This window comes from Macaca thibetana, chromosome 14 (assembly GCF_024542745.1).
Source record: "Macaca thibetana thibetana isolate TM-01 chromosome 14, ASM2454274v1, whole genome shotgun sequence".
NCBI lineage: Eukaryota > Metazoa > Chordata > Mammalia > Primates > Cercopithecidae > Macaca > Macaca thibetana.
Genome location: NC_065591.1, coordinates 85453353 through 85480822, shown reverse-complemented (window position 1 = coordinate 85480822; position 27470 = coordinate 85453353). Strand labels below are relative to the sequence as shown.

At 44.8% G+C, this 27470-nt stretch overlaps 1 protein-coding gene and 1 long non-coding RNA gene across 3 annotated transcripts in view; one reads left to right on the top strand and one right to left on the bottom strand.

Annotated features, from left to right (window-relative positions):
- The window catches only part of CEP295 (centrosomal protein 295), a 1096927-nt gene that overhangs the window by 169539 nt on the left and 899918 nt on the right, over positions 1 to 27470 (bottom strand). The gene's annotated exons all lie outside the window — the stretch shown is intronic.
- The window catches only part of LOC126936307 (uncharacterized), a 300630-nt gene continuing 292855 nt past the window's right edge, over positions 19696 to 27470 (top strand). The window contains exon 1 of one of the 2 annotated variants that reach the window (XR_007719422.1): positions 19696 to 19928. This is a non-coding gene — a long non-coding RNA (uncharacterized LOC126936307). The remainder of the gene's footprint in view (positions 19929 to 27470) is intronic. The other variant, XR_007719423.1, reaches the window with a different exon arrangement.

Below are 27470 nucleotides of genomic sequence, written 5' to 3'. Positions count from 1 at the left end.
TCTATGTCAGGCTTTTACATGCTTCATTTCATTTAACCCTCCTAATAATTTAACATGTGATGAAACAGATGCCCAGAGAGGGTAAGTGATTTGACCAAGCCACCCTGCAATGTAAATGGGGAACCAGGATTTTAAAACCTTGGTGTATGATGAAAACAACCCAAATGCTGATCAGCTGATGAATGGATAAACAGAATGTGATATATCCATACAATGGAATATTATGCAGCCATTAAAGAAATAAAGTAATGATACATGCTATGTATTAGCCATGATTCTCACAAAAAAAGAACCAATAGGATATATGTATGAGTGTATGTATATATGTGCGTATGCACACACACACACACACACAGATTTATTATAAAGAATTGGAGGCCGAGAATGGTGGCTCATGCCTGTAATCTCAGCACTTTGGGAAGCCAAGGTGGGTGGATCACTTGAGGTCACGAGTTTGACACCAGCCTGGCCAATATGGTGAAACCTCGTCTCTACAAAAAAAAAAATACAAAAATTAGCCAGGTGTAGTGGTGGGCACCTATAATCCCAGCTACTCAGGAGGCTGAGGCAGGAGAATCACTTGAACCCAGAAGGCAGAGGTGGCAGTGAGCCAAGATTGTGCCACTGCACTCCAGCCTGGGCAACAGAGCCAGACCCTGTCTCAAGAAAAAAAAAAGAATTGGCTCATGCAATTATGGAGGCTGAGAAGTCCCAAGATCTTTGGTTGACAAGCTGGAGACCCAGGAAAGTCTATGGTATAGTTTCAGTCCTAATCCAAAGGCCTGAGAACCAGGAGAGTCAATGGTGTAAGGTCTATTCTGAGTCCAAGTCAAAAGGCAGAAGACCAATGTCTCAGTGGAAGACATTCATGCAGAGAGAACAAATCCTTTCTCACACAGCCTTTTTGTTCTATTCAAGCCTTTAATTGATTGCATGGGGCCCACCCACACTGGGGAGGGCAATCTGCTTTCTCAGGCCACCAATTCAGATGTTAATGTCATCCAGAGACACCCTCACAGACACACCCAGAATGACGTTTAACCAAATACTTGGCACTCCGTGACCCAGTCAAACTGGCACATAAAATTGACCATCATATGCTATCACATGGATAAATCTCAGAAACATGCCATGAGAAAGATGCCAGACACAAAAGGTCACATATTATATGATTCTATTTATATAAAATATCCAGGATAGGCAAATCCATAGAAACAGTGAGCAGACGAGTGGTTGCCAGGGACTGGTGGGGAGTGGGGAATGGAGAGCAACTGCTTAATGAGTGTGGAATTTGCTTTTGCGGTGGTGAAAATGTTCTGGACTTGGATAGTGGTGACAGTTGCATAGCACTGTGAGTGTACTTAATGCCACTGAATTGTACACTTTATATTGGTTAAAATGGTACATTTTATGTTACACATATTTTACCACAATAAAAACAGACAAATGGAAACCTATTACAGTTATCTTTGAAGCCTTGATTTTTCTCATAAAACAGGATGTGCTTCTGCCTTGTTTCTGATTCTCAGTTCCTACCTGAGAACTGGATCTCTCAGTGGAGAAACCGTTCAGGCCCTTGGTCCCTTGGCTGCAGGGTTGCTGCTTTTTCAGAGCACTCCTCCACTTCCTTTCCCTTCTGGCTTGGAGCTCTGATCTGCAGGAAGAACCTGCAGTGAACGCCACTCATCTCCACTTCCTGACCACTTGCAGCTCCTGGCTGCTGCTGCTTCATCTCTCATGTGGCTCTGCCCATACCAGTGTGAACTCTAAACTCTCACCTTTCGCTTGGCATTGTAGTGGCTGGATTTCCATGGCCTGGTGCTGGGCCTCACCTGGGCTTGCCTCAACTCAGGGAGCTGGTCAGACTGACCTTTGTCAACACATTCACATCTACTTCCCCGCTCACCTTCAGAGTTTTCCTTCTGTAGACACTTTCTTACTATCCTACCCTACTCCTGACTTATCTGTCCTGCCATTCTGACTCCCTGGACCTGTCAAACTGTCCACAGGGTGACAATTAGTCCTCTGCAGAAGTGGAATGAAGGCTACTCATTCAGGCCTTCCTTGCCCTTCTCCAGTTGGGTGACTCTTTGCAGAAAACATGTGGGCATTACCCATCCAACCCCTAATTAATCTTCCCAGCATGTGCTTAGATTATGTTCACTCTCGGTCTCAAAAAACTTTACTGGCAACTGTAGTGACGTTTTCTATGCTTTACTGCTGCTCAGCATCTTCTGAAAGCCTTTCTACATTTAGGGAAATGTGCAATTAGGAGTCCTGCCTTCCCGAGGCAGATGCTAGAAACTCTTACCCAGTCTTCCTTGCAGCTGGAGCACAGGCCCAGGAGCCTTGCTGTGCCCATAGACTGCTCTTGGTAGACTTAGGTTCAGAGGAGAGCACCACCAGGAAGCCACATGGAGTGGGACTCATTTTCTGGAAGTAGAGATGAGGTCTTGTGTCTAGTGCCTGGTGGCAGTAAATGTGGGCCTCCATGGAATTAGCACAGAGGGTGGATTAGCTGCTCGGGTTTCAAGTTTTGTTCTTTGCCCTCCCAGAGTTTCTGTAAGTTACCTAGTATCTCAATATTTTTATTCAAATTACCCCCATTTTTCAGCTTTATTGAGGTATAATTGACAATTAGCAATAGTGTATATTCTAGATACACAACATGATGTTTTGATATATGTATACATTGTGACATGATTACCACAATCAGGCTAGTTAACCCATCTGTCACATCACATAGTTACCTTTTTTTGGTGATGAGATTACTTAAGATCTACTCTTTTAGCAAATTGCAAGTACACAGTACATTATTATTAACTATAGTCACTATGCTGTATGTTGGGTCTGCAGAATTTATTCTTCATACAAGTACAAGTCTGTAACGTCTTTTAATTAATTTATTTTCTATTTAAACTCCCTGGAAGGGTTGTTTGTAACTCAGAAGTCTTAAAGTGCACAGTCCCTTTGTCTTCTGATTAAGAGCAAATGTCTTCCCTTGCAGTTGAGGCTTTGCCTGTTGTGATGTCAGTTGTTTCTCCAGGCTTCGCACTTTTCATGTCTCTATGATATAGTCAGAGGGTGTAGCTCCATTTCTCCTGATCAAAGGGGGCTCCCCATGTCTATGCCGTGGTTCCTGCTGTCTACTCCACTTGGAACACACTCCCAGCTACACCTTTGTCCTAATATTCTACTCTTCCAGTGTTTCTTTAGAGAAACGCTCTAAATTTTTTTTACAACACATCATACTTAAGCTCCCCCACCATAAAAATGTGTCCGCTTTTTCTGGAGGGCAGAGGCTCTGTCTTAGTCGTCCCTCAGAATTCAGCCATGTCTGACCAGGGAACTCACCAGCTGGCTTAACAAAATAGCACTTTGTGATCCCTCAGGGTGGGCACTTGTGAAAGGATCCCTGTAATGGCCTGACACTTGTTACTCCAACATCACTTTCTTCTTGGGAATGTCTTCAATTGCTGCTTCCACTGCTATCATGGCCTTAGGTGGCATCAAAGTCCTTACCTTTCTAGCCTAAGGATGGGCCAATTCTCTTCTTTAGTATCTTTCAGAACAGCTGTGCTTAAGTTAAAGCTTTGTGCTAATAGCATAGAATGATTCATAAAACTCTTGGGTGAATAAATGGTTGTTCTCATCACCTGCACCTGCCCATCCTTGGGTGCCCCTCCAGATCTGTATTGCAGGAAGTCAGGGATCCCAAACGGGGAGACCGGCTGGAGCCGCGGCAGAGGAATATAAATTGTGAAGATTTCATGGACATTTATCACTTCCCAAATAATACTCTTGTAATTTCTTATGCCTGTCTTACTTTAATCTCTTAATCCTGTTATCTTCATAAGCTGAGGATGTACATCACCTCAGGACCCTATGATAATTGTGTTAACTGTACAAATTGATTGTAAAACATGTGTGCTTGAACAATATGAAATCAGTGCACCTCAAAAAAGGACAGAATAACAGCAATTTTAGGGAAGAAGAGAAGACAACCATAAGGTCTGACTGCCTGTGGGGTTGGGCAAAAAGAGCCATATTTTTCTTCTTGCAGAGAGCCTCTAAATGAACATGCAAGTGGGGAAGATATCGCTAAGTTCTTTTCCTAGCAAGGAATATTGATATTAATACCCTGGGAAAAGAATTGCATTCCTAGGGGGAGGTCTATAAACGGCCACTCTGGGAATGTCTGTCCTATGCGGTTGAGATAAGGACTGAGATATGCCCTGGTCTCTTGCAGTACCCTCAGGTTTACTAGGATTGGGAAACTCCAGCCTGGTAAATTTTTGATCAGACTGGTTCTCTGCTCTCGAGCCCTGTTTTCTGTTAAGATGTTTATCAAGACAATACGTGCACCGCTGAACGTAGACCCTTATTGGGAGTTTCTGATTTTGCCCTGGTCCTGTTTGCTCAGAAGCATGTGATCTTTGTTCTCCTTTTTACCCTTTGAAGCATGTGATCTTTGTGACCTACTCCCTGTTCTTACACTTCCTTTTCTTTTGAAATCCTTAATAAAAACCTGCTGGTTTTGTGGCTCAGGTGAGCATCACGGTCCTACCGATATGTGATGTCACCCCTGGAGGCCCAGCTGTAAAATTCCTCTCTTTGTGCTCTTTCTCCTTATTTCTCAGACCAGCTGACACTTATGGAAAATAGAAAGAACCTACGTTGAAATATTGGTGGCAGTTTCCCCCAGTAATCTGTCTCCCTATCCAGCTTCAAATGGCAAGAGTCAGCTTTCATCCCCCCCACCAGGTAAGACATTCAAACCTTGCTAAACTAGTAGGAGCTTGAGCTCATGAGAGCCATATCAGAGAAAGGAAGACATTCTTCCTTTTACCTGGTCTAAGTCCTGTCTTCTAATCCCTCACTTCTTCCAAGTTCCACTGTTTCTCAGGACTGCCAACACTGGAAGTGCCCATTACTGTATATGTGACCAAATCTTCTGAACACAAGGATGTGGCTTTATTTTATTCCAAGACTCAAATGAGATAGATCCATTACAGCACAACTCAATTCAACATCTATGTAAGAGACATATATGCACACAGCAGAGATATATAGGCAGTACACAGTAGATGTATGGAGAATTGAATTAACCCGAACACATCCTTCAATGTTTATAGTTATAGGAATTTCAACTCTATGCACAAATATTGTACCTTTAAAATATTTTTATAAAGTAACCTAATTTATCCTATCTCATTGGGCTAGTAGCTGGGGAAGGGCTACTTAACCTAAGTCATTCTTGGACTTTCTCTGCCTCCTCCAACCCTAGAATTTAGATCACAGTTTCAGGGTCATTCACATTCCCCAGGCATCTGATGTGGGGAGATGTCTCCCTTGTTACCAGGTCATCAGTTCACAGTTTTCTGCTGTCTGCAGGGCTCTATTAGAACTAGTGCCTCTCTGCATAATTTTTTTATTTTTTTTATTTTTTATTTTTTAGAGATAGGGATTTTCTATGTTGTCCAGACTGGCGGTGGCTATTCACAGATGTGATCCCGCTGCTGATCAGCCTGGAAGTTTTGTCCTGCTCTGTTTCTGACCCAGGCTGGGTCACCCCTCCTCAAGCATCTTGCTGGTTCCCTGCTCCTGGGAGGTCGCCATATTGATGTTGTATTTAGTGCAGACATCCTATTGGCATAGAATGCTACAGCCCAGATTTCCTGGGCTCAAGCAATCCTCCTGCCTAGTCTCCTGAGTAGCTGAGTCTACAGGTGCACAGCACTATGGCTGGCTCTGCAGATTTTATTTCATGCTTCAGGCACAAAAATCTTTTACAAGGCTGTCACGACTAGCTAGATTCAGAGATTGCCAGTGAGTGGAATGAAGCCCTAGATGTGTTTTTTTTTCACCAGCATAGTGTAAATTTTTTAAACAAAATTAATACACTTAGGACATAAAACCCCAGGTAGACATAGTTCTTACCAGTCCCACTTGTCTCCCTACCAGCTTTACTCATTTGTTTGTTTGTAATACCTTTCTGATTCTTTGAAGGCATTTGAACATTTGAGCCTACCATTCCTCTCTGGAGTCATACAGCCTCCTTTTTTCCTGCCTTAGCCTGGGGTTGGCTGTGTGGTCTTGGGAGGATCCTCTCTTCTTCCCAATGCCTTGATTCAAACGTTCAAGTTACTCTGTGAATTGCCTCATTCTTTAACCTCCTTCATTAACCCTCTTAGGTCTTCAAAAGATAGAGGACTTTGGAAAACAAAGGCCTAGAGATATTACTGATTAACCCCTGTTTTCTTCCTCGCCACATCCCTGAAAAAATAAGGCACTTTTGGAAGTTGTGGGAGAAGAAGGCAGGGCAGAAAAAAAAGAGAAGAGAACATAAATGTTGTTGCAAAATATTAGCTAACCACATCATCTAAAACAGAGAAAAACTAAAATGTGAGAAATTTTGAACTCAGAAGGAAAGAAGAAACCATTATAAGCTCAAAGGGACATGGTTGGGAACCTCTGGAGTCTCACAGTATCTGTCAAATTACATGATGCAGGTAACAGTGCTTTTCATCTGTGTCCTGCATCCCAAAGCCTCTGTTCTTTCCTGTGAGCGCTCAATACCACTGAACCCCCTTTTCCTGCCAAAACAGTTCACATGCTACCCCCTCAGCAGCTGTCACACACCTGGAGACAGGACACAACCTGCTCATTCCTCTGAATAAGCTCCATACTTCATTGCCATGACTTTTCCCAAAGTCCCTGTCTGAAAAGAACAATGTCATTAGACATGTAAAAGGAAAAAAAGAGCCTTCTTCATCTTCTAGCTACAAAGGAAGCAGGGTGCACCTAGGGGAGATGATGCAGCAGGGAAGGAGACCTGTGCAAGGTGGGGCTCTCCTGTGCAGGGCGGCCTGGAGAGGATGACTGGGAGTCCCGTGAGACTTGTCCAGGGAACGTGACAGGAGATGGGAGAAGTACAGAAACTGGGAAAAAGGATCAAGGCTTTGGCCTGAAAAAAATCAATCTCTTACTAATGGAGAGAATCAAGCAGTTTTGATTTCTCAATCCTACAGGATACTTGTAGCAAATACAAAATGAATAACACACAATTTCTGTCCTCAGGGAGTTTACTTTTTAATAGAGGAGGCCAGACACATACTCCAGACCAGGCAATACCTGGATATGTTCAAGGAGTAGTGGCGTAATAAGTGGAAATTCAGAGGACGGGGAGAGAACTGGGGTCTGATAAAACTTCTTGGAGAAGGGGAGACTTGAGCCAAACCTTGAGGAATGAATGGGATTTGGAATGTGGAGGGGAAGGCCCCTAGGTGGAGGGGCCCTGTGGACAAGGTGTGACAGTCAGGGGATAGTGAGTAGGGGGGCCTGCCAGGCTGACATAAAGGAGTGAGTGGTAGAGAAAAGGTTGGAAAGGAAGGAGGAATGGAAAGGTGGTGAAAGCTTGACCAGTTGTGTGACTTTATATGATCTTTTGCCTTAGTGTCTTCATCCCTAAATGGCCAGAATAAGCCTAGTTGTGGTTGTCATGAAGTTAAATGGGGCACTTGATATGAAAGCTTTCTATTGTGTGGGGCTTCAAAGAAAGGTCAGTTCTCCCTTTCCAGACTGAGGCGCTTGGACACTATCCTGTAGGCTGTGTGGTGCCAGCAGGGTTCGTGAGCAGGAAAAGGAACTTCAAAACCTTGGCAGAGAGGGAACGATGGAGGAGGATATGAGGGGGGCTTGTGGACAGCCAATCCAAGCCTGCTGTGATGGAGGCTGGCAAGCTCTAATGGGATATGCTGAGTCCTGGGTGGGGCCTATTACCAGAATGGGAAGCCCTTCAGTCATCTTTCAGATCCAGGTTGAGGCCGTGAGATCATGCTCGAAATCTTTTCCTGAAAGTTCCACAGAGCCATCGGGCACTAGGGGGCTGCCAATCCCCAGACCCTCAAGTGGGAGCGGACTCTGGGCTAGAAAGTGAGAGACTCTACCCTTCCTTATAAATCATCATTGCCAGCCAGTCTTCAGTCTGGCTGAAATTTAGTGGGTATATTAAAAGTGCATCCAGGCACAATAAAGCCTAGGTTGAGGTTTAAAATATAGCTTGTCAGATGAGTATTTAGTGGTGTGTTTTAATATGCATAAGTGCAAACCGGAATTTAATATGTAGGCTAAGGTACACATTAGCAATTTCATAAGTGATCTCAAATTGCAGTGTACACAAGCAACTTGATGTGAGGGTGGGTTGAGGGGGAAAAAGGGAAATAAAATACTGTTAAACTTTGGGATTATTTTTTTCTTTATTCCCCTAAGTAGGACTTTGTATAATTCCCAGGTGAATTTGTTATGGAGTTGCCTTTTATTTACTTATTTCTTATTTGTTTTTGTTTTATTGAGCTAATGAATGCTAATTCAGAGAACATAAAATTAGCTTTTTTGCTGTATATAATTCATCACCATCTAGTACCTTCAGAGTGCTGTTCCATCATCACCTCTATCCATTCACAACACATTTTCATCACCCCAAAAGGAAATCCTATACCCATTATGGGGTCAATCCCCCCATTAAGTCGTCACTCCCTGTTTCCGCCTCCCTGCAGGTCCTTGCAACCACCAATCTGCTTTCTGCCTCTCTGGATCTACCTGTTCTGGATCTCTCTCTCTTTCTCTCTCTTTTTGCTCTTGTTTTGTCCTATCGTTTGTGTAAGTTTATGTTTTTCTGGACTTAGGCAATGCCTGCTACTTTGGAAGTATTCAGAGGTTGCAGTGCTGGGAACCAAGATGTCAGGGTATTGAAAGGAGAGGAACTACCAAATAGAACCTGGCTTTATAGAGCAAATAAAGGTAAGGCTAGGAGGCTTGGTCCTACCAAGATTTTCCTAAGAGGGCTAGTGACTTTTTAGTATTATAGGTTCCTTGGCAATCTGATGAAGCTCTTGGACTTCTCAGAATAACGTTTTGAATAAACTGAAGCATACAGATTACCAGGGAAACCAATTATGTTGAGATGCAGCTTTAAAATATTAAAGTATCTGCTAATCAAGTAATATATATGCTTCTTTATTAACACACTGAATAACAAGGTCTAGCTTGGGTCTATTAACACTGTAATTTTAAAGCAGTGAAAGGTGTAAATTATATTTTGATATCTGCAACACTATAATATGATATGGAAATATCTGATTTCTACTGGTAGCAAAATCATGGGAATTGCTAATAATACTGTGGTTTGTTACCAACATTCATAAATAAGAAAACAAGAATGGAAGTTAGTACAAACAAAGATATAATTTTTCCCCATCTGAGTTTATACACAGACTTATTAAGAACTCCTGCTCTGGGATCAATGGTTTCTAATCCATTTTCATCCATAGACCCCTTTGAGAATCTGAAAAAAGCTTCCTGTAGACCTTCTCACTGGGAAAATATACTCATCAGCAGATATAAAAATTATATCTTGTCTGTTGACCCCTGACAGCCACCCATGAACCATGTCCAAGTCTCTGGACCTCAGATTAAGAACTTCACTTTTAGATGTACTATCAGCCAAATGCACTGTCCCATTTAGAATTCTTTCCCTGTAAATAACAGAAATGGACTTTGGAACCATGTGGTTTTAGAGGCTCTTTGTAGCAGAAGCTCTGGACAATCTTGTCTACATCCCATGTCTGGAATGAGTAAGCTCCATCTGTGGCCAGGCCTTTGATGTTCTGGTCACTGTTGATACATATGAATAGTCTAGCTTGGGTAGGGTGTCCCTCAATCCCTTCAGTAGGGGAAAGCTGCACACTTTGATGAAATAATCCTAATAAGGAAGAATAATTTCCTAAAAGGAATTTGAGGCGCTATTACAAAAAAAATTAAATTAAATTGATGTAGACATGAGGAAGGCAAAAGAGAAAACAAAGTCCTGTTAAAAGTAATAATGTGGGCCAGGCGCTGTGGCCCACGCCTATAATCCCAGCACTTTGGGAGGCCAAGGCAGGCAGATCACCTGAGGTCAGAACTTTGGGACCAGCCTGATCAACATAGTGAAACCCTGTCTCTACTAAAAATACAAAAATTAGCCATGCGTGGTAGCGGGTGCCTGTAACCCCAGTTACTCAGGAGGCTGAGGCAGGAGAATCGCTTGAACCCAGGAGACAGAGGTTGCCGTGAGCCGAGATCGCACCATTGTACTACAGCCTGGGGAACAGATCGAGACTCCGTCTCAAAATAATGATAATAATAATAGTGTGGCTGAGCACAGTGGCCTATGCATGCAATCCCAGCACTTTGGGAGGCCGAGGTGGGTGGATTGCCTGAGGCTGGGAGTTTGAAACCCGCCTGGCCAACAGGGTGAAACCCCATCTCTACTAAAAATACAAAAATTAGCTGGGTGTAGTGGCACATGCCTGTAATCCCAATTACTTGGAAGGCTTGAACCCTGGAGGAGGAGGTTGCAGTGAGCCGAGATTGTGCCACTGCACTTCAGCCTGAGTGACAGAGTGAAATTGTGTCTCAAAAAAAAAAAAAGGTAGTGATGAGTATTGACTTTTTTTTTTTTTTTTTTAAATCATAAAACACACTTTTGGGAAACATCTTAGTGTTTCCAAAGTCAGAATATGGCTCTATGACTCTCAATATATGTAAACATTGAAAGCAGCCGTTTTTCACCCCTCGAAAAGTAAACTGTTGTTCAGTGACTGGCATCTTAGAGTTGAGGAGTCTCAGAACCTAGGAACTGTGTCCTTAACAAAGTCAATGAAAGTGATACCAGATGGATTCCTTCAAGTCTCAGGAAGTACTTCTACACCAATGCTCTTCATGCCATTTTCTTTCTATCTCTGCACTTCTAAAGCATGCTTACTTTGGCTAATTTGGCTCTTATTTCACATCAGATGTTTGGCACACTACTAAATGCTGAGATAAAATTCAATCCCATTAAACAGGTGTTTGTTGAACAGTGGCTATGAATCAAGTTCTCTTGTAGACACCATGAGCATTATAAAAGGAGAGTTAGATAGAGCCATCTGCTCTCCAGGCGCTGACAGTTTAGGTGTAGAGACTGCACATCCACAGGAACTAGTAAAATACTTACCTGGAGTGCTCACCTAAGTGCTGTGGCTGAGGGAAGTCAGGAATTCAGAGAGCAGAGTGTGGGTTGGATAGAGAAGTAAGCCCCTGTGGAAGAAGCTGGGGACTCCCTGTCTTGCCTCTGTACCTCTGGGGAGACAGGACCCCAAGACTCCTCTCTGAAAGCAATGATGCACTGAGAAGTTGCACTTCTTGTCCTGGTCATTGTCCAAGACATAGAGAAGCCTTGGGTGAGGAGGACCACGTCCCCAGGAGGTTCCTCACTGGGTCAATACCTGTTCATCTCTTTGGTCAAACTTTCAGATCACTTCCAGAAAGCTCTTCCCTGACTTCTCAATATATAACTTGTTCTGTTTATAAAACTTTCTCATAGAACCTTGTTCTTTTTCTATAGCACTCAACATAATTCGTAAAATTTGTAATTGTATTTATTTTTTCTCTCCACTGGTCTGTGAGTTTCTCTAGGGAAGGAAAGGAGTATATGTCTTTTTTTCCTTTATATTCACACAACTCAGTAAATTGCCTGCATGTCCCAGGTGTTCTGTAAATACATGTGAAGTCATTGAAGAGTTAAGTATAGATTAGAAATGTTCTCATTGCTTTCCAATAAAGATGAAGCTCCCTTGGGGAAAAAGACATAGTTGATAGGAAACACCTTTTTTTTTTTTTTTTTTTTTTTTTTTTTTTTTTTTTATACGGAGTCTTTCTCTGTCACCCAGGCTGGAGTGCAGTGGCCGGATCTCAGCTCACTGCAAGCTCCGCCTCCCGGGTTTACGCCATTCTCCTGCCTCAGCCTCCCGAGTAGCTGGGACTACAGGCGCCCGCCACCTCGCCCGGCTATTTTTTTGTATTTTTTAGTAGAGACGGGGTTTCACCGTGTTAGCCGGGATCGTCTCTCGATCTCCTGACCTCGTGTTCACCGTGTTAGCCGGGATCGTCTCTCGATCTCCTGACCTCGTGATCCGCCCGTCTCGGCCTCCCAAAGTGCTGGGATTACAGGCTTGAGCCACCGTGCCCGGCCGGAAACACCTTTGATGTTAAAAAATGTGCCAGACCAAAAGGGACAGCTGGTATATGAGTCGCTGATGAAGATCTTGTGGTTATGGGTCTGAAAGTTAAGGCAATTAAGCGTTATTTTTCACTTTGGAATTTAAAAATGATAGTGGGCTATTTACAACCTATGGAATAAAAGTGGAGCTCCCCTGCTCCCTTCTAAACGCACCAACAGTTCCACTTTTGTTTTTTCTTCTCTGCCACCTACTTTCCCTGAAAAAATAAAATTAAAAATTAAAAAAATTCAGGGTCTCGCTTTGTCACCCAGGCTGGAGTACAATGGTGCGATAACGGCTCACTGTAGCCTCAAATTCCTGGGCTCAGGTCATCCTGTTGCCTCCGCCCCCCCCGAGTAGCTGGGACTGCAGGGATGTGCCACCACGCCTGGCTAATTTTTTTTTTTTTTTTTGTATTTTTTGTAGAGAGGCGGTTTCTCCATGTTGCCCAGGGTGATCTAGAACGCCTGAGCTCAAGCGGTCCTCCCACCTCAGCCTCCCAAATTATTGGGATTACAAGCACGAGGCACCATGCCTGGCCGAGTTCCACTTTTAATGCTACCCTGGGGAGTTGTGATTTTAGTGTGGTCTTACTTTCTCAAGCAAAACCCCCCAAAATTCTGAAAGGAGTTAGAAGAGCATGAAGACAAGCATGTTAATGACGCTCTTATTTCTCTTGAAATAGAAACTTGACATTTGCCAGCAGGGAGAAAGTTTGGAGAAATGTAAAGGGTTCAGTGGTGTTCTTGGCTTGAGTGCATGCTTTGGTTGCCGGCAACAGGGGTAGAGTAGGGATTCCTTCCCATCCTTTAGCTAGAGACTTAAATTTCAGAAAATGGGGCAGTAAGCATGAAGATTTGGGTTGAACTTTTCAATAGCACTCTGGTGCTTTTGTACAAGCAAAAGCAGAGATCTGAAAACTTTTCCTTATATGGGATTTCACAGCTTTATGAAAATGGGCATGCTTACTTAATTTCCGAGAGTAGGTATAATTTTGTTTGAAGTCTTTAAAAAAATTACTACCAGTGAGAAAAAGACATTTTTTATCATAACACTTGATACTTATGTAAATGTACAGGACTTAAAGCTCTACTGCTTCTTAAATCCAAGAAGCTGGTAGTTTTCCCTCTTAAGTTAGGGAGGGTAAGTTTTACCTCTTGGCCAAACTCGATGGTTTGTGTCTGTAATCCCAGCATTTTGGGAGGCTGAGGTGGGAGGATCACTTGAGCCCAGGAGTTCAAGACCAGCCTGGGCAACATAGTGAGACTTTGTCTCAACATAAAAAAGTAAATACACAAACAAGTTAGTTAAGCATGGTGGTGCATGCCTGTGGTCCGAGCTACTTGGGAGGCTGAGGCAGGAGCATCGTTTGAGCCCAGGAGGTTGAAGCTGCAGTAAGCTATGATTGTGCCACTGCACTCCAGCCTGGGCAACAGAGTGAGACCCTGACTCAAAAAAATTTTTTTTTTACCTCTTTCCTAGTTTTAGAAAAGTCTTTCCATAATGTTGGCTTCTGGGAATTCGTATCAGATTTAACTTCAGGTAACACCCATCAAGCACCTGAACTATGACCAAAGGGGTTAAGGTTAATTAAGTATTTGAACTTTGTATTTAACCAGGCTTGGGGTGAATTGCTTAAATGTTCTAAGTCTTATTTTCCTTCTTTGTAAAACAGGGATTAAGAACAATATCTCCTCTTAGGGTTAAGTAGCTCCCCTATGGTGGAACAGTGTTGGGGACACCCAGGGACTCTCCCTGCCATAAGTACACACACATGAATGTGAGTGTACACACACACACACTCATGGCCACTGACCATAAGGCAGGGGAATAGAGTCTCAGGTCAGGAAAACTAAGGACTTCCTAGAAGTGAATCAAATGGAAAAAACCCAACTTTCTACGACCAAGTAACTCTGTAACTCTACTTCAGCTATGACAGGAAATAGCCTCTTCATATGCATAGAGTGTACACCAAGTAAATAACTTTGCAACTTCCCTTCAGCCTCTTTATTTATATAGGGTATACACCAAGTAACCAGTGGGAAACCTCTAGAGGGTATTTAATAAGCCCCAGAAAATTCTGTAACCAGGGCCCTTGAGCCGCCTGCTTGGGGCTGTTCCCACCCTCTAGAGTGTGCTTTCATTTTGAGTAAGTCTCTGCTTTCGTTGCTTCATTCTTTCCTTGCTTTGTTTGTGTGTTTTGTCCCGTTCTTTGTTCAAAATGCCAAGAACCTGGACCCTCCACTGGTAACAACCAGACCTCAAGTCCAGATCTTCCTTGTGGACAGGACAGAACCAAGGCCCAGCTCCCTGCTGACCTGCAGCCACAGATGTGATTCTGGCAGTGAAGCCCCTTAACCCCCATGTTTTAACCACTGGAGTTAAATGACTGCTAAGTAGGCCAGGCGTGGTGGCTCACGCCTGTAATCCCAACACTTTGGGAGGCTGAGGTGGGCAGATCACGAGTCAGAAGACTGAGACCATCCTGGCTAACACGGTGAAACCCCATCTCTACTAAAAATACAAAAAAAAATTAGCTGGGCATGGTGGTTGGCGCCTGTAGTCCCAGCTACTTGGGAGGCTGAGGCAGCAGAATAGCGTGAACCCAGGAGGCGGAGCTTGCAGCAAGCCAAGATCGCGCCACTGCACTGCAGCCTGGTCAACAGAGCAAGACTTCATCTCAAAACAAACAAACAAAAAAAGACTGCCAAGTAGGTATGAGGCAGAAAAGGAAACAGGCTACATGATTAAAACATAAGAAACAACAAAACAGCAATAGTTGATTTTCTGTTGGGTCTAAAGCCATTGCAGGGATTGTCCAGGTCTCTGAGATTATAAAGTGGGAATTTCTGAGGTTTTCAGATTTCATAGAACAAAACCATCACAAAAACATTTTGGGAGTGGGAATGAAAACTGAGGTTGTCAACTTTTTATTTTGCCAAAAAATGATCAAAAAAAACCCCCCAAATCCAAATGATTACAAATGTAATAATCATTGATATAAGAATTGCATACATTTAGCTTTACATTGCTCTGATTACTCTCATTTTTCCTCTGAGTTGTGAAAAACCTGTCTGTGGATTTGCAGCCATCGGCAGATGATGCTGGGACCTCTCCTCCAGAGAATGCACAGCCAGGCATGAACAGGGGCCAAGGGAGTAGGTTTATGAACATACATTGCTGACCTCAGCTCCTGGCAGCTGCAGTCAGGCAGCAGTTTTGAGGGCTCCTACTTCTGCAAACATTCTGAGACATGCAGACCACCTTTCTAGGCTTCCCCCTCCTACTTCATTACTTATATAATGTATCCCTCAAGGACAGTACAGCATAGCACAGCACATGGCTTATCTCTGATGCACAAGGTTGTGTTTCTTCATTTATCCTACACATGAGTCTTTGTCCTCTCCACAGCATCACAGAGGGACCCAGCAGAGAGAATCTTCCACAGCCTACACTCCTTATATTCTCTTTGTCTTTTCTCATTGTTCCTACAAAGTTCATATCACATGGATTAAGTCAGAAGACTCACAAGACTTATATTATTCATTCATTTGTTTGCTCATTTATTGATTGACTTAATATTTATTGAGTACCTGTATGCACCAGGCTCATGCTAGGTATTGAAGGTATAGTAGTGGGCAAACAAGCGCAGTCCCTTTTCTCATGGAGGGAGAATTCAAGAGACACAAACACATGAGAATATGTAACTATAAAAATGTGATGAGAACAGTGAAAAAAATTAGGAGTGTCATGAAAGCGTGCAGCAGATGGAGTGGTTAAGAAAAGCTTCTCTGAGAAGATGACATTTAAGGCAAGGCCCGAGACATTATGTAGTGGACATTCACTGGTTCTGTTATCCTGGATCAACTTTCCCTTCTTTGGTAACAACGCCCTGATGATTATGTTTGCGGGCTTTCATTCAAGGTGTCCTGTTCTTCTCTGGCTGAGGGTAGGCATGTGGCCAAGCTAGCTAAGGCTGACTTTCTTCTAGGGCTTGGAATCTTGAGTGGTATGATGCAAAAACAGGAAAACTGGAGTGGCTTGTTCCGCTGGTTGAGCCTCAACAAGGCGTCTGTTAGGAATCAAATCTCCATAAGATTCCTGAGCTGTTTGGTCTTTGAGCTTTCCAAAACTTGGCCGAAGAGACTGAGAGCTACCTCTATGTCCACCAATTTTTTTTGCTTACATTATTTCCCAAATTATTTCCCAAATAATGTCCCACAGAACTCTAATGGGTTCTGGAAAGCGGGATTTAGCAAAGCAAAGGGTTTGGGAAACAGCACATCAAGAAGGAACAGCATGTGGAAAGGGCTTTCTTTCTGTGAAGTGGAGAACAGCTTGCTGGTTTGGGGAACAGAAAGAAAGCCAGTTGGGCAAAATGTGCTGAGTGAGGGGCAGAACAGTACCAATATCTCTGGAGGGGCAAGCTGCACCAGACCTCATGGGGCCATATATAGTAGTTTAGATTTTATCACCAGCACATAGGAAAGTTATGGACCTATTTTGAGCACGGAAAGAATATTTTAAATAGCAACCAATGTCACAAAGGAAAGACAGAAGAGTTCAACTAACAGCGGAAAGAACTGTGAACTGGTCATCCCAGTTCTGCTCTGAGCCAGCTCCAGGACCTTGGATATTTGTAAGACTCTGATTTCTCTTAGCCCCAGTTTCCTCATCTGAAAAATGAGGTGGTGGGTTAGATGATCTCTAACTCCTTCTCTGTTAAGTGATCTATGATAAAACCATGCCAATAAATGTAATTGTCATTAAGGAGCTTACAATAAAGTGGGAGAGAGAAACACACCCAACCTCTATGATACGTGCTGTTGATGTTCCAGGAAGTTCTAATGTTGAAAGCTTTTGGTAGCTTACAAGCTGATTTTGCCAGCCCATTGTTATGTTGACTGCAAAAGGATTTTAAACAGTACTAGGCTCAGGAACCAATTCAATGAAGAACTTGGAAAGAGGGTATTTGCATGAAATGTGACGTCCGCTAAGCTTAGATTTAGTGACTTCGACTGAATGCTTCATAACAGAAAACACTAGCGGGAGGACTGATTCTTGGGTGGATTTCATCGAGAATTTGTAACTGTCGGAGTGCCTATGAGTGATCTGTCTGTCAGTTATCTATTACTGTATAACAAACCACCTCAACACTTAGTGATTTGAAACAACCACCATTTTATTTCTCACAATTCCTGGGTTGGCTGGATTATTTTTGGGTGGCTTTCCCTGGAGCTCACTCATGTGGCTGAGAGTTGGTGGGCTGCAAAGCTGGGACGGCAAGGCTTCCTTTTACCGGGGTCTTTCCTCTTCAAGGAGGTTGAACCAGGTTTCTTCATGGCAGTCTCAGGGTAGCATTTCAAGAAAGCAAGGAGCAAGGCACAAGTGCACATTGAAAGCCGTTAGTGTAACAATGTGTAAACTTTTCCTCTGAGACTTGCATTGCAAGATATGCAACTCTAACCTAAAAAGGATGGCACTTTCTTTTTCTTTTCTCTCTTTTTTTTTTTGAGACAGTTTCCCTCTTGTTGCCCAGGCTGGAGTGCAGTGGCACGATCTCAGCTCACTGCAACCTCCGCCTCCCAGTTTCAGGTGATTCTCCTGCCTCAGGCCTCCGGAGTAATTGGGATTACAGGCGCCTGCCACCACGCCCAGCTAATTTTTTGTATTTTTAGTACAGACGGGGTTCATCGTGTTGGCCAGGTTGGTCCCGAACTCCTGACCTCAGGTGATCCATCTGCCTAGGCCTCCCAAAGTGCAGGGATTACAGGGGTGAGCCACTGCGCCCAGCCAAGGATGGCACTTTCTCAAAGACACAATCTCTATGTTATTACTACTATAAGGGAGCATGTGGAGTCACCTTATTAAGGGACCGAGTCCTACATCAGTGGCTCTACTTGCCTCATAAAATTATTCATTAATTTTTAGCAGTGGCCTTAGGAAGTTATATACATAATATTTAAAGGAAAATGGCATTTACAATGATAATGAAAGCAATTCACATGGCAGTACCACTGCCCCAATTTAAACCTTGAGGCTTGCTAATTTCATATTTAGCCACATCCCATATGCTTCCAATCCCTCTGCCCCAGTGTGGAGCTACAGCTCAAACTCCCATTGAAGGCAGGAAACTTACCTCACACACGCATGTTCCCCTCACTCTTTCAGCACATAGAACACTAAAAAGATGCTCCTTAAATACTTGCTAAATAAACTGATCAATAGTTGCATTTTATTAAATATCTTTGTGTTTCAGGTATTTCCTTCACAGATCGGATCATGAATTATCTCCCAATGTGACAAGGTCTTACTCTCCACAGTTTACCGCTGAGGGGACTGAGGTGCAGAAAGACCAAGGTGTATGCAGCCCAGTCCCCTCTGATCCCACTCCGCTGCATTGCTGCCTTTTGTATGCAGCAGGAAGGACACTTCCTGTAAAAATGAAAAAAAAAAAAAAAAAAGAAAGATAAAAAAAGCCTCAAGTTGTTTGAGAGAGGGTCAGGAAGAAAACGGGAAGAGCCCGTAGACTGCAGGTGCTTCCAAAGGGCTCCCTGTCTTTGACATCCCTAAAATAAAAACTTGTTAATTAAGAGATTGGCCACAGAAATCCAAGTGGAAAACCTGCAGAAGAATGGGTTCCACAATTCTTCCAAACAGAACAAAAAAACCCCAAGACTTGTTAATTTTTACCGGTGGAGGGGAAGAGGTTACAGGAGTGGCCTTGCTCCCAGGGTTGGCCTTGCTGAGCAGGTGACAATACCACACATATAAAGGTTTTAAGGTTTGTCCTCAGGTGAAAAGGTAGTCAATATTTTACATTTTGAAGATAGTTTTCAAAATCACCTACTCCATCAGTAGTAATACAACAATAACTACCATTTACACACCACCACACATATCGGAGCTGTGTAAAGAGCTTTACACTGCACCATCTCAATTAATTCTCACAACTCTAAAGTAGGTTTTATTCTGAATTTATAGACGTGTTAACTGTGGCCCAGGGAGATGAGCTTTCTCGCGATTGCCCAGCTTTTAAGTGGTAGATCTAAAACCTAAATGTGTTTGACCAAAAGCCCTGAATAACATTTAGCTGTGGGCCTCGTGCGGATTTGGCGCTGGTCCGAGGTGGGGAATTGTGAATCTCATTTATTTATGCTGAGCTGCGCACGTGTATGCACGTGTAATTTACAAAAAACAAATCCAGGTCAGGATCTCTCTTCGCTTGAGGTTTCAAAGCCTACTTGGGTAGACAGCGGTAAAAATCTCAACTCATTCATTTACTCGTTTGCTCTCTTCACAAGTATTTATTGCACACTTCAGTATTCCAGACAGGGCGCTAACCCTGCCCTGGAGGAGAGAACGGTGAACACAACAGACATGGCGTTTGCCCCCAACTATCCCCTTCTCGATTCTGCTATCTCACGGGCGAGGCATTCAAAGAAGCAGGAAATATATCAACAAGGGGGTGACTTAAGCACCCGCTGCGCGGGAGCCAGAGGAAGCGCGCTGAGGCTGCATAGGTGGTCAGGGCGAACTTCCTGGAGGCAGCAGCAGCTGCAGGCGGGGCGGGAACCCAGATCGCTCGGAAGCTACAGTCGGAGCCGGCGACGGGGAAGAGGGGGCGGGGGCCAACGCCCGGGCGGGGGCAGCCAGCGAATTAGGGTTAGGGCAGGAGGATTCGGCTTCCCGGCGGCAGAGGGCGCCTGGCGCTGCGGTCCGGCACGCCAGAGCCGCCCGCGCGGGCGCCGAGAGGAGAGGCGAGGAGTGGAGCGCAAGCGGCGGCGGCCACTGCCACGTATTCCCGGCAGTGGTGGCGGCGGCGGCGGCGGCGCCCGCGGGCAGGTGGGTTGGGAGCGGCGCGGCGGTGGCGGGGCGGGCGAGCCGGCGGGCGGGCGCGGGGCACCGGGCGCCGGGCGGGGGTGCGGCGCCGGGACAGCGCGGTTCCCGCCACGCCGGCTCCGCCTCCGCGCAGTGCTGCTGACCCAGGCCCGGGCGCCCAGCGAGTCCCGAGCGCAACTCGCGCGGGCGGGGTTGGGGGCCCCAGGGACGCGAGCTCGCCTGCCCGTCGCGGCTCGAGACGCTGCATCCTGGTTGCTGCGGGGCCGGCGCTGGGAAAAGTTGGGGCGGACCGCGAGCCCGCGGGGCCGGGCGGGAAGTGCGGATGCGGGGCGGACTCTGGGGCCGGGGGACGCGGTGCCAAGGGCTCGGGGCGGGGCGGCCGGGAGGGCCCCGTATGGAAGGCGGGAGACGCAGGTCCTCTGAGGATGCCGAGAAAGGGGTGCGCTCAGGGTCTCTGGGAGTGGACAAGAGTAAGGCGGGGGGCCTTGCTGGTGAGAAGGGTCGGAGCCTGGGAGTCGGGGAGTAGAGGTGAGGCGGGGGTGGGATAGAGCCTTCCTCCTCCCCCGCCCTGTCGGGGCCGACCCTGAGACCCGGGTTAGGCTCTGAGCCGGGGACGCCTATGTCATCTGAAGACCCGGTGGGGAGTTCCTGTATGGGGTGGGTGGAGGAGGGAGCTGAGCGTTGCTTCCTCTGCCGCCGGGGCCGACTACCGCCCCTCTCCAGCGGCCAGATTCACCTCTGACTGCAGTGCTTTTGCCATGAGGAAGTTGAGGAGGGACAGCTGAGCGGATGAGATGTTTGGGGTGTTCCAAGATGAGTGGGATTAGGCTGCATGATATCATAACTGTCTCCGGGAGCTGTCAGAAAACATTCTTATGTCCTCATACACCCACCCATCCACTCATCCAGTCAGTACTGCCAAGCTCCAGGCTCCCTGACTCTTTAAGTGACACCTCTAGGTCCCCAGAGCCCAACAGCGCATCTGCTCACAGCTTCGAGAGTGGCATGGGTGGAAGACATGGCCTGCTAGTGTCTGCGTAGGTTGGTGCTTTCAGAAACAAGTGGTTCTGGAGGTGCTGGATGTTTTATTAGAACTATCTGTGTAGTGCCCCTTGACAATGCAGATGACTCATGTTGGTCTCCCCCCCCCCCCCCCCCCCCCCCCCCCCCCCCCGTCTCCCTCCCCGCCAGCTTACAAATAAACTTTGTATTCAAGACACCAGTATGCCTGGTCATTTGCAGCAGTGATAAAGCAAGAGACCCATAGTGGGGTTCTTGAGCCCTTGTTCTCGTCCTAGATGTGTTAGCAAGAAGTTCGACCTTGGATGAGTCACTTGCCCTCTCTGGACTTCTGTTTTCTTATCTGTCACATGGAGTATAAAGAGAGAGCTCGACAGTGTGTTGGAGACAGGAGTAGGTTTCTGAGGGACACAGTGAAATCTTTTTTCCTGTAAGGCTGGATCAGCCACACAAAATAAGCCTCAGCCTGTTCTTATAAAGAAATTAGGATAGATTTAAAAGAAAACATGAGAAGCAAGAAATACTGCAAAAAGCAAAACAACAAAAAACTAATAGTAGTTGGTACTAGATTTACAACATGAATGCAATTTTATGCTTGCAATTAGTGTATTTGGTTGTCCAGCTGTCTTTACTGTAAAGTTGCTTATTGTGCTTAGAAAATATGTATTTCACCTGTGGACCCGAATTTTTTCTTGTTTTTTGACCTTCAAGCTTGGAGTGGACACTCAAGCTTGGAGTTGGATTGGTCTTGCTGGGGTTTGTCTGAAGAACATCCTCAGGGTCTCTCATTGCATAATATTACAGGTTCCTTCTGTCTGATGCTGGGGTCCTTGTACAGCTATGCGTCTGCCATCTTTTCCATTCTGGCTTGAGAAGTGGTGAGCTGGTTGCTTTCGTCTCTGGCATGTCCAGACTTCTCATTTCTTTTCAAATGAGTGTAGTAAAAGGCAAGCAGTACCTTAGATGCAGCACATTAAAAATTGCTCCAGGCAATCATGTGTGCCCCCTCCACCCTGCTCCTGTCCCCTAGACCCCCTGGGCAACTTCTCACTAGAACTTCCTGGTCATAAGCTAGCCTTGACATTTTGGATGCTGAGGGCCATCACAGCGATGAAATGACTTGACCTGGATCACACCACACATTAATGATCAAGCCATGGTGCTGGAAGAAGAGGAATTTTTTTTTTTTAATCATAACTGAATGTTCCTGTTCTTGTCCATTAGTAGCTTTCAAAATCCATATTGGGTTTGACCACATCATTTTCAGTAATCCTTTTTTTGTCAGCTTTTTGGAAGCTCCAGTTGGTGGTTATCTCTGAGTTTGGGGTAGTGGTATTTTATTATTAAACAATTTTTTCAAAAAAAATTTTTAAACTACTTTCGTTTCCAGACCAGATGAGGTAGTGCTGAAAATGGTATCTTCTCCAACAAGTAACGGCTTGATTAATTAGGTTGAGTCTTTAAAATATCTACTGTTTGTGTGTGTATACATTTTACTTTAATTGAGAAGTATTAATCAAAATTGTAATCGTCACCATTTGAGCCCCTGCCATTGAGCAGGCATTGTGAGGTAGGAGTGAGCATCATTTTACAGGAGGGAAAACAAAGCCAAGAGACGGCACGACTCTGGTACAGCTGTTGTGCATAAGTTGTGATCTTTCAATCTGCCTACCATTTTCTTAACAGTGGAAAAGGAATTCTCAGCTATCCTATGGGGTTGTGCTAAATGAGATACTGTATGTGAAGAGGAATAAGTAAACTATAACAGCCTCCCTACCGCAGCACATTTTAACATAAGCACTTGTGGACTCTGAAAGCAGTGTGGTGAAGTGGTAAGTTCAAGCGCCTTGGGAGTCTGGCAGGCCTGCGTGTAAATAGTGAACCTAGCGCCTGTCCTCTCTGAGCCTGGTTTCCACATGTGTAAAATCAGGATAATACTGTCTGTCTTATATTCAATGAAATGTACATGCTAATTGCAGTGGGTGCTGAGTAAAGGTTGGCATCCACTCCTTTCCCTTGCAGACAAGTACTTGGAATAATGGGATTGAGTAAGTCAGCAGTTGTCCTCAGGGGGAAAAGGCTTAAAGTACTTTTTGTACTTATCAATAATTCTTCTAGCCTTTTTGCCTTCCCACCCCAAGCCCCAGCACGTGCAATGAATATTCTAGGGCCTGTGATTGTCTTGTCCAAGGGAATTGAAAAAATCATAAGCCAGAAAGGACAGGTCTTTGATAGAAAGTTGGAAATGGATGTAGCTGGTTTGTTTCCCTTTGCCCATTTTGTGGCCTTCTTCCTTTTTTTTTTTTTTTTTAATTTGTTGGACAGGGAAAAGAAAAGATACAGAATTCTGGGGGTTCTAGCTGGAGGGGGACCCTGGAAGAGCCTATTGTGTAGGGCAGCTAGAGGGAGGAGTGGGCTGGCTGACTGTCAAAGCTAGAGTTTGGTGTGGGGGAAATTTCTGTTAGATGCAGGATTTGGCTAAATATGGGACCAATTTCCATCTAGTCCTTTAAGACCGTCTTTTGGGACTTTGAAGTTTTTGTGCTCCAGGCAGATTTTGACTGGTTGTGGTGGCATCACAAATGAGTTTCCACAGTAAATTGTATGCTGAAAGGAAATTAAATTCCAAGAGGGTGTTTGTTGTGACTGATGCCAGAATTTCTCTGAGAATTTTATTAACATTCAGTCTATGAAAGTACTTCTTAGTTCTCTGAAGATAATAATTAGGAAATAGTTTTTAAAAAGTAGAAGTGTTGTCTTTGTGAGCTTTTGAAATGTCATCTTCCTAAATCTTTGGAGCAAATGAGGCTCAAAACAACATAGAGGCTTATATTTTAAAAGCATTTCTTCCTAAATGTAATATTTTCCTTCTCTTCCTGTTCATTCCCTCCTCCCACATTATTTTGGTAATGAGTTAATTTTGGTTTCTTTCACATTGTGGTGGCCTAATTTTTAAGTTTATGACCCTTCATTTTTAGATCTTGCACGTATTTTTTTTTTTCCCTTGAGTCAATTCTCATTCATTATGAAGAGCTGGTATAGCAAGGTGGGAAAGAGAGAGGACCCTGGAGCTAGGTTGGTGAGATCTAGGCTCTTTAGAACTTGGATTCAGTCCTCACAGTAGTTCTGGGAGGCTGATCATGCTATCCCCAACACACAGATGTGAAAATGGGTGCAGAAACACATGTGTGTTCACATAGCCAGCAAGTGGTTAATCTAAGTGTCACTGCAATGATCTCTAGGACTCCAAAGCCCATGCTTCCAGCTGGAAAGGCAGGCAGGGGCCTTACATGCTGTGCCAGGGTTGGAACTTAGTCCTATAGGCAGAGAAGGTCAGGTCTGTATTCTAGAAAGGTAGCTCGGTGGCTGTCTATAGTTTCGAAGTGAAGCAAGTAGAAATTGGGAGTAGAGAAACTAGTTCATTGAAGTAATTGTCTTGAGAGATGATGAGGGCTTGAACGGAAGACATTAAGATAGTGGCAGTGGTGGCAGAGAAGAGGGGACTTGTTGGAATCCATAGAGCTTAGTGCCTTTGGATATTAGAATTGCGTCATCCCTTCCCGTTTCAGGTCTGATGCCCCAGGGATGGGTGTTGGAGATGCTGACTATGTGCAGGCTAAAAGCAATCTCTGCGGAAACCAGAAGTGCCGCCTTTGGTCTCTGCTAACAGCTAGAGAAAGGTGGCTGAGCAGAGTCCGAAAGGGCCTTTCCTTCCCTGTGCCACCCCAGTCTTATCATTGCTAACTTTCCAGGAGCGTCGCAGAGGATGGAAGTTGGATTCCTCAGACTGCATTTTGGGAAGTACTAGTTTGAACAGTCAAGGTTAGAGGTGTGGAAGGGAAGACACCTTCCTTGGGTATTGTCTGCACATCCCTCTTCCCTGGTGGCACAGGGGACCCACCGGGGTTTGGTCCTCAGTTCTGGCTGTTCCATAAAAGTTGATCTGCCCTAGATGGGGTTAACTTGTGGTCACCAAACTTGCAGGGCTTGACTGGGAAGCAGGAGTGGCAGTGAACATAATGGCCAACCCTGAGAGGGGTGGAGGTCAGCCTCCTCAGACAGGTGCAGTCTCTGCGGGGCACCAAGCCATGCTCAGGGAAGCGGGCATCACAGCCCAGGGAGATGGTTGGCTGGGGTCTGCATGTTCTGTCATCAGTAGGGAACACTGTTGCCACATCAGGAATATACTGGTTTTCTGTCCTCTCCCCTAGTCAGTGCCAGACATGGTAATAAACTTGCTTTTGGGCTTCTGTTTTTCCAAATTGTGCAATATCCCTGCCCTTCTGAGAGTTTGTGCTGGCTTTGGTTCGGCCGGAGGTCAGGTGGTCAGATTCTGGCTTTATTTGGGCTGTGTTCTCGCTGCGAGGAGGAAGCCAGGTTACCTCTGTTGGACCTGCCTGCTCCCAGCATCTCCAGCCACAAGCTGTCTCTGCCGGTGAGTCACCCGTGCAAGAGTCTGCTCACCCACTTTCGGCTTGATGTTTACACCTTTCCCTCAAAGAGGGAACCTCTTCTCTTCGTTTCGAGGGCACTTCTCGGCAGTCCCCTAAAGTGTCCAGTTAGTTTCTTTTGTGGGGCAAGAGCCCGTGCCAGACAGGTACATGTTTTAATGGGAGAAGAGCATTTCTGCCTGTGGATATGAGCTGGCATGCCTGCCTCTTTAACATTATGTCCTGAGCAAAGCCCTTATCTTGTTGTTCTTTTTGCTTCATGTTTAGGTGCGTGTTTGGGTGTGTTTGCTTTAATTATTACTGGGAAGCAAAAAAGATATTTATCAAATGTTTAAATCTATAGCAGTGTCCCTGCTTAGGGAAGCAGAAAGAATAAGTATATATTTAGCCAGGATATCATTGATTTATTACTCTTTTTTCCATTTTGTTGCTGTTTTGTTGGCAGAACCATCTGATTTGTATACTGGTTCAGTTTGGATTTCAGTAGTGAGCGTGAAAAGATTCCTGGGCTGTTTGCCGAAGTGGAGGGACTCGAATGAGTGGGCTTCAGGGCTGCCAGTCTTGGCTGTCTCTGCAATCCCAGGAGCCTGGCACATGGTGCCTTTGTTAGGAAGGTGGAGTTTGGCCAGGCCGTTTCTTTGGCTTTGCCTGGGAGCAGCTCTGTTGGTGACAGTGGAGGCCTCCCTCTCCCGTGGGAAAGGGAATTCTCTCCTGATTCTGGTTTTGGCTTATTTCTCATCCTATGGGGATGAGAGGGAAGAAAGCCCCAGAACTAGTGAGTTTTGGTGATGGGCAGGTTCAGGATAGGACTGGTTTGCAGCTTCCACAGAGCTTTTACAGACGTTTTCTTACATCCCACATTTTCCTTCTTCCCTGTTAGTCCCAATTCAGTCTGTCATCAGTACCGCAGAAATTGGTTTGAACTTTGTCAGTCTTGGGAAGACCTGGGAGTGCAGCATGGAAACCTGTTCAGATTGGTGCAGCAATTTCACATCAGCATAAGTAGCTTGTTTTCGTGGTGGTGGTTTTTTAATCAGTTTAGTTGCTTTTTCTCTGAAATCATATAGGTAATATGCAAATGTATTCTCCTGCAGCCTGCCCTCCCATTTAAATAGTGCAGAAGGACACAGCAGACGTGTCACATTCCCCTTCACCCAGCACCCCTCCCCAGGTGCCACCTTCTCCAGGTCCTCAGAGATAACCAGTGTTAGCAGTTGGATCTGTGTCCTGAAACTGTCACCCTGTATACACAAATATCCTATGGTTTTCCTTCTTTTAGAAGCATGAATCTGATTGCATCATACTGCTTTTTTCACATAGTATATCTTCGAGAGCTTTTCATGCATGTGGCTCTTCTCTGTTCTTTTCATTTGCCTTTTATTTGCCTGCAAAATATTTTCTAATATAGGTATGCCATAATTTATGAATTGGTCCCCTATTGATGAACATGTAAACTCATTAGTTTTGCTGTTATATCTTCATTCATACATATTAGTATGCACATGTTTTTCTAGGAGTGGAATTGGCATGTCAAATGTTAAATTCATTTAAAATGTTACAGCAGTACCCATACTATGCTCTCAAGAGATGCGCTAGTTCCTGTTACCAGTGGTGTATGGGCTGCCATTCTCCTGGGTGAAAGAGATGGATCGTTGTTTAGTAGGCATTTCCTTTATTATTGGCTTCTTGATTCTTAGTGCTGAGATCGTAGACATTCAGAGTGGTGGGTCCGTAGTAACTATAGAAGATGAGGGAACCAAACCCTCAAGGACCATGGCTGAGCTCAGGGTGCTGTGAGCATCATGCCACCAGTGGTGGCATCGTGGGACCTGGAAGCAAGAGCTCCTGGTTTCACACTCCTTGTTTCTCCCAGATGCTAGGTGTGGTAATAGGACATTTTAATCTTGGTATAACTTGCTGGAGTATTTCTCCACATCTTTCATCTGAGGAACCAAGGGTCCGTAAGTATTAAGATCAGTCTGTCCTGCGCTGCTGAGGCATGGATTGGAGACTGGGAGGCGGCACTGGGAAGATACTTAAAGATTGTGTGCTGGAAAATCAGACACTGTTGCTT